The sequence below is a fragment of the Diachasma alloeum genome, unplaced genomic scaffold (genome assembly GCF_001412515.2).
Source record: "Diachasma alloeum isolate Michigan unplaced genomic scaffold, Dall2.0 Dall_scaffold_00532, whole genome shotgun sequence".
NCBI lineage: Eukaryota > Metazoa > Arthropoda > Insecta > Hymenoptera > Braconidae > Diachasma > Diachasma alloeum.
In genome coordinates this window covers 266746-274161 of record NW_021680664.1, presented here as the reverse complement: position 1 = coordinate 274161, position 7416 = coordinate 266746, and the positions used below count along the sequence as shown (strand labels likewise).

The 7416-nt window shown below is 38.5% G+C and overlaps 1 pseudogene; it reads right to left on the bottom strand.

Moving 5' to 3' along the window:
- Positions 1 to 2154: 2154 nt before the first annotated feature.
- Positions 2155 to 4303, bottom strand: LOC107042855 (annotated as a pseudogene).
- Between the last annotated feature and the right edge of the window lie 3113 nt (positions 4304 to 7416).

The following is a 7416-nucleotide window of genomic DNA, read 5'->3' as shown; positions in this document are numbered from 1 at the left end:
GCTCTTTTTACTTGAGTTTAACCCGGGGTTAAACTCAAAATCTCACAGCGTAAACTAAATTTTTTTTTTAACAAATTACACACATGTAAATAGTAAAATACGTGTTTATTAAGATCGTAATTGACGATTTCTTAAGGGTGAAATACGGTTAGTGAAACGTGAAAGACGCTTTGTTTAATCATTTCAATTTTTATTTTGACTGAAAACTACGCTTTTCGAAGTCTAAAAATAATTTTTCATGATGAAAAAAAGTCCACCAACCATCATATTAGCGCTGAGCGGAAATTACGTTCAGATTTTTCCATATGAACAACTCTTTTGAGGACGAATTTAAAATCTTCCTTATCTTGACTTATCGAATGTTCTGAAAATTTGTGTAAAATTGGACTCGCTATTTACCGATGGCGGCTCTGTCATCGCCATGGGAACATGGAGGACCCATGGGTAACGCGTTAGAACCTGTACAAACCGGTGGCAGCGGAGCTGCCCGTGATAGTTCGTTCCTTGGATTATTTATTTCTCTACTGTTTTTTTCGTTATAATTGTCATGAACGATGGTGACACTATCAATAGGAGATGTTTTCGAGTATGTTCAAAGCATACCGACATCGCGAAATATCAAAGAAGGCGAACGGGTGCTTAATTCGAAGAATTTGATTCTCTGTAGTGCGTCATCAAAAACGTCCCATCGCATCATATTATTTTGTTTATGTTTACAAACTAGTGGTTTGAGGGAGAAACCACATGAAATTACTGGTACTATTAATATTAACCCAGCAACACAATCAGATCGATCAATCGATTTTCGAGATGTCTTGCACTTGTAACGCAGGGTTAGGACACAGTTGTAAGCACATAGTTTCTGTCTTGCTATACTGCACTCAGTACGTAGGTTTTTCCTCATGATACAATTTTTTTTTTCATTCTTTTACTTTACCATTTTATTTCATCCTTTGCTAGGAATGATCTTATGACTTTGGAGCTGGTATCATGTACAGATAAGGAATGCAAGTGGCGTAAATTAAAAGGGCCTGCTCTAGAACAATATAAACCCACACCCTTTACCTCTATGTGTTGTTTCCCACAGAAAAACATTTTATAACTCTCTGAAGCAGATATAACACCTGTGTACATGGAGTTGTTGGAATGTGATGTAAATTCTGTCATTGCTAAGCATAACAAACGCATGAGAAAAACTCCTATTCTTGTGCCTGTATCTACCGCTTTGCCATTTGATAATGCAGCCCTCAAAGTGATACTAGCAAATGCTAACAAATCATCCTCGATGATTGCACTAACACGAGTACCTGTGGAAGTGAGAGGATGCTGCATGGATGAATATCTTGCTAATGTTCATACGACTGATGTATTGCGAATAGCTGAAAGCACTATCTGCAATCCATTACTTTGGAAAAAAGAAAGACAGTTTCGCGTAACTGGTAGTCGATGCTACTCTCTTTACACCTATTCGATGGATAATTGGCCTGAAAAAGCCTCTAAGTACTTCTGGCCACGTGAATTTACAAATAAATATGTCCAGCATGGAGTTAAAATGGAGCCAAGAGCAAGAACACTGTACCAAGAGTTGAAAAATTGTGAGGTATACTGTTGTGGGCTCATCATTTCCCAGGATAATCGTTGGCTCGGTTATTCTCCTGATGGAATTGTCATACATGCTCAGAAGCCTTGTACTTTAGTAGAGATAAAATGTCCATGGAAATTAGAAGATTTATTACCTGAAACTTTGTTAGAATGTTGTAGTCATCTTATCTATGAGGATCGAAGACTGAAGTTGAAACAAAAATGGGGCTATTATGGTCAAGCACAATTTGGACTTGCATTATTGAATCTAAAAGCATGTGATTTAGTTATTTACTCAGATATAATCGATGACATCATGGTAATACCCTTACGATGAATCTTTCGTAACTAAATTGTTGATTAAATTGAAAAGTGTTTATTTAAAAAAAATGTTACATGTTATTTGCCAAAAAGAAAAACATGAAAATTCCTGTGTGAAAAAACGTAGAAAGTCATGAGGGAAATTTCTGTCGTAATAATTTATTTAAATAAATAATTTATTGCTTGCATGGCACAATGATGGTTACTAGAGTGTCTTTTATTAAATACATGTCACTCAACCAACACAATCATTTACATAAAATTATCATCAGCCAAAATAGGCGTACCTAAATTTGCAAGGCCTGAGCATACAATTACAATGTCGTTCACATAATTGACAAGATTCCAGGACAATTCATTCCGCAGTACGTCGAAAATTTCAATTCTTTGATTCATTCGTTCCACGTGCACACGTGCAGCGGCAATTTTGCGGTTTGATATTACTTCTTCCGTGGGAAACTGCTTCTTCTTTTCGAGAAAAGCTGGTCTGTATAGTTGTATCCCAAATTTATCACAAATGTTCAATTCGAAATCCTTTATCAGCCATAACAGCATCGCCTGCTTGTAGTTTACTAATAATATTACTAGCTTCGAAGATTGCACTATCTGTAGATCGTCCTCCGTATCCTTCACTCAAATATATTAAAAGGCCTGCAGGACTGACCGCTGTCATAAATTTTGCAGTGAAATTACTTTTATATTGAGAATAAATTTTCAGACGACATGCTAAACATTTAGGTTTTTGAATTTTAAATTCAGTACAATCCACTACGCACACTGTGTTTTGAAAATTCTCGAAAGTGAGAGGCATATTTCGAGCAATTTCTTCTTTAGAGACCCATTGAATTACACATCGTAGAATAGTCGACAGTTTTTGTAAAGTGACTAAGAAAATAGCTCGACACGTTGATTCAGCCACACATCGGAATATTATCGCAAGTAAGGAAAACGTTAAGTCATTTTTCAATTTCATCGTCGTTAGTACAATTCGTTCTTTTAAGGACATTTTATGTTGCCTTTTTTCGGGATAATACCTCATAATTAGTTCCACTAATTTATCAAGAATTACATGATTTCTAATCCCACAAAGAATAGATAATTCATGATCTGTTCCGATTCTTGTGGTGAATGGCTCGTAAAATTCTCCAGATGTAACCTGAATACTGACTTCAATGGGCTTTTTTTCCGAGACTGGTGCTAAATCCTCCTCTGACACTTGGACACTCGCATCAATATTCTGTGTTTTTTCTTTATTTGCGGAGAGATGGTCAGATATTGTTCCTTCTAATGGCCTTTGTGAAGATAATACTTGACGACAAATGTCATTATCACAGAGAGCCTCATTAACTGTGTCGAATAACGAATACAAGTTACATTTGATGGCATCCTTTCCTCCATACGTTTCTTTGACCTGAATCAAGATAAAACAAAAAAAACGCAAAATTTCATGAACTAAATCAGACAATTATTGAAACTTCTCGAAATATGAAAACTTGCTCAGGGGTTTATTCATGAACAAATTCACTAGTCGAGTGCTAAAACAAATAAAGTTCTTTACTGGATGGGTTAAAATTCCAAGGAGATAGCCGCTTATCTATGAACACCTTCTGGGAGAGATATTGGAATTTTTCTGAAGACCGTTCATGAAGAGTGGAGCATAAACTATGGGAGAACCGGGCAAAATGGGACATCCTGGCTAAACGGGACGCGAAGGTAAAATGGGACATAACGCGGGAAAAATGGGACGGGGTCCAAATGAATCAGGAGGTTGAATGGGAGACAAGGGGAAAGATTCATGGGGGCTGAGAGGTCGAATCAAGGGGTCAAACGGTCTAGAGATTGAACAAAAGGTTGGAAGGCTGCATCATGAGTCCTAGGGTCTAGGGAGGAAGCTGTGATGTCGAATCAAGGAGCCCAATGGTCTAGAGAGGCAGCTGGAAGCCTGAATCAAGAGCGAAAGGCANCTCAAAAAACTCTGCAAAATTGCAATGGAAAGTGTCACTACTGACAAGCAAGTCAAGGTGAATGTATATTAAGCGCTTAAGACACTTAGCAGTTGCAATAAAACTCACCTGGGAACACAAAAANACAGGCTGAACGGTTTTTTACTACAAATTTCATTTCTTTCTTAAAAACCTCAACTTCATGTAACAGCTGTTTAGCCTTTGGGGTGACACATTTACCTCTCTGATTGGCCCTTCCAGGCTCTTCTCTAGACCATTTGGCCCCTGAATTTAAGCTTCCAACCTTTTGTCTCTGAATTCAACCTTCCAGCCTTTGGCCCTTGATTCGACCTTCTAGCTGCCTCTCTAGACAGTTTGGGCCCTGAATTCGACCGTCTAGCCTCCTCTCTAGACCGTTTGGCCTCTGTATTCAACATTCCAGCCTTTGGCCTTTGCATCAATCTTCCAGCTGCCTCTCTAGACGATTTGGCTACTTGATTCGACCTCCCAACCACTTCTCTCGACCAATTGGACNAGTGTAGGCTATGCCCACTAGGTATCGCATTCTTATTTAGCGTCCCCAATATGAAGGACGTCGCAATCGAATTTAGGCCAATGATAAAATTCTCGGACGCTCTTGAAGAAAAAATGAATTGTGAATTTTATTGAAAACACGGATAAAAAAATTTANCTTTCAGCCTCTTCTCAAGACCGTTGGGCTCCTTGATTCGACATCACAGCTTCCTCCCTAGACCCTAGGACTCATGATTCAGCCTTCCAACCTTTTGTTCAATCTCTAGACCGTTTGGCCCCTTGGATTCGAACTCTCAGCCCCCATGATTCTTTCCCCTTGTCTCCCATTCAACCTCCANTTCTATAGAATTTTCTCGGCTCAAATTTTCTAAGTTTTTTCGTTTGATTTTCATGAGAAGAACAGAAAAATAGAATGAAAAAAACTTGAGAAATTTTAGTCCAGCAAATTCTATAGAAAATATATGAAAAGAATAAATTATATAGAAAAATAGAATTCTGTTGACTTCTTCTATTGAATGTTTTATATTAAACATGTCAATAGAATCAGCCAAAAACTAATAGAAAGTTTAATAGAAATTCAATAGAATTTTCCAACGAATTCGATAGGTTTTTCTATTGTATTTTTTCATGTGTGAACTCATCATCAGCACCCAGAGAACGGATTTTTTTAAATCAAATAAGTAAGTTTATTTAAATAGCACGAAATGCAGTTTTTATTTGGATTGAAAATTTATCTCTATTTGAAGTGCTTTTTATATTAAATGAATGATTTATTATTATTAATATTAAGTGTGTGACTTAATTTTTACAGATTTTTTCTTCGAGCTTAAAATTATATTTAAAATAGAAATATATTTGCGGTCTTTTGTGGTTTTGAAAGGATCGGACAAAAGGTTTCAGAACACGGAACGACAAGTCTATGTAAGTTACATAACCTTTCAGAACAGCAGACTTTACGATGGCAACTGATCAACAGCACATTCGGCACTGGATTTTATACAAATTCCAACAAGGAAAAAATGCTTCTGAAGCATGGGAATCAATGTGTAGTATTCTTGGTGCCGACGTTGTATCCTATGAAACGTGTAATTATTGGTACAAACGTTTTAGAAGTGGTGATTTCGATCTGAGTAACCAGCCGCGTCCTGGACAGCTTCGAAAGTTTACAGATGCGGAATTGCAAGCTCTACTGGATGAAAACTCAACGCAAACATAACAAGAGCTTGCAGCTCAGTTAGGAGTCACCCGAACAGCTGTTTCTAAGCGTCAAATGGGAAAAATCCAAAAACTGGAAAGGTGGGTCCCATATGTGTTGATCGAACATAACCTAGGTCAACGTACGAACACGTCCCGGTATCAAGAAAAGGACTTCTTGTGGAGAATTGTGACGGGTGATGAGAAGTATATTTTTTACGAGAACCCCAAACGTAAAAAGTCGTGGGTAGATCCCGGACAATCCAGTACATCGACGCCGAAACAAAACATCCACTTAAAGAAGATTCTCCTGTGTATCTGGTGGGACATGAAGGGTGTGCTTTATTACGAATTCCTGGAAACAGGTCAGACGGTGACTGCGGAACGCTACAGCCGAGAATTGACCAACTGAGCGAAGAACCTGATCGGAAAAGGCCATTTACTGGGCAAGGAAGCAGGCAAGTCATACTGCTGCATGACAATGCTCGACCTCACGTTGCTCGCGCGACTCACAAGACCCTCTTAAACTTGGGATGGGAAGTTCTCCCGCACGCGGCATATTCATCAGACTTGGCCCCATCCGACTATCACTTGTTCCGGTTCATGAAGCACGCCTTAGTGGATCAACAGTTTAAAACGCTGGACGATGTGGCGATGTAAATTCGTCGATGACTTTATCGCCTCGAAGCCGAAGCCTCAAAGTTTCTTTCGCGAGGGCATTCGAATATTACCTGAGAGATGGCGCAAGGTCATAGAAAACGATGGACAATATTTCCAAGATTAAGTTTGTTGTTCTCTATTTTTTTATATTAAATAAATTTACTGAAAAATCTGTAAAAATTAAGTCACACACCTAATAAATCGTTATGGCCCAGGTAGGAATTAACAAATGGTCCAAGCTTGGTCCAAGGATGGCCCAACCTCGGCCAGTCACGGGCCAACATAGGCGCCCAAGGCTGGCCCAATGCTGGTTGAGCACCGAAATGATAACGCTGGGCCATTCTTGGCCACCAAGACTGGGTCTGACTCGGTCGCCAGTCGTTAGCCGTGACTAATGTATATTGATTTAAATGATTANGCCAGTCACGGGCCAACACAGGCGTCCAAGGCTGGCCCAAGGCTGGTTGAGCACCGAAATGATAACGCTGGGCCATTCTTGGCCACCAAGACTGGGCCTGACTCGGTCGCCAGTCGTTAGCCGTGACTAATGTATATTGATTTAAATGATTAAAAAAATCCAAAATAATTTTCATTCAATCATTTTTATGAGTGATTATCTTCTAATCACCCACCCCTAACGCATCTTTCAGTGAAAATCCCTAATTTGTTAATTTAAAATAATTCATCCTGAGCCGGTTGCGAACCCACAATCCTAACATCACTAGTCCTACGCCTTCACCACTAGTCTACCGCGCAATTCTATTACTGTTGACTCAAATCGTCCATATATGAATTCTATCTCGATTTAATTCTTTGCTGAATGAGTTTTTAAATATAATCGGAATTAATTTCGTTTTCATTATTTATTAATCACCTGGTTATTCGAGGGGTGTTGAAAAATATCTCCCCTCTCCACCCCACCTGAGTATTTTTGATGAACCCAGATTTTCAATTTTTCATTACACTTGGAGATTCGATCTTTGTTATTATTATTGTTATCATTATTATTATTATTATTATTATTATTATTATTATTATTATTATTATTATTATTATTATTATTCTGTCCTTTCCCCCTTCCTGTAACCCTGAGAGTTTTTACAAATACGTCTCCCTCCCCCTCTTCTCAACAGCTGGTTCAAGGTTGGCTCAACCCTGACTCATCGGGCATTGGTGGACAAGC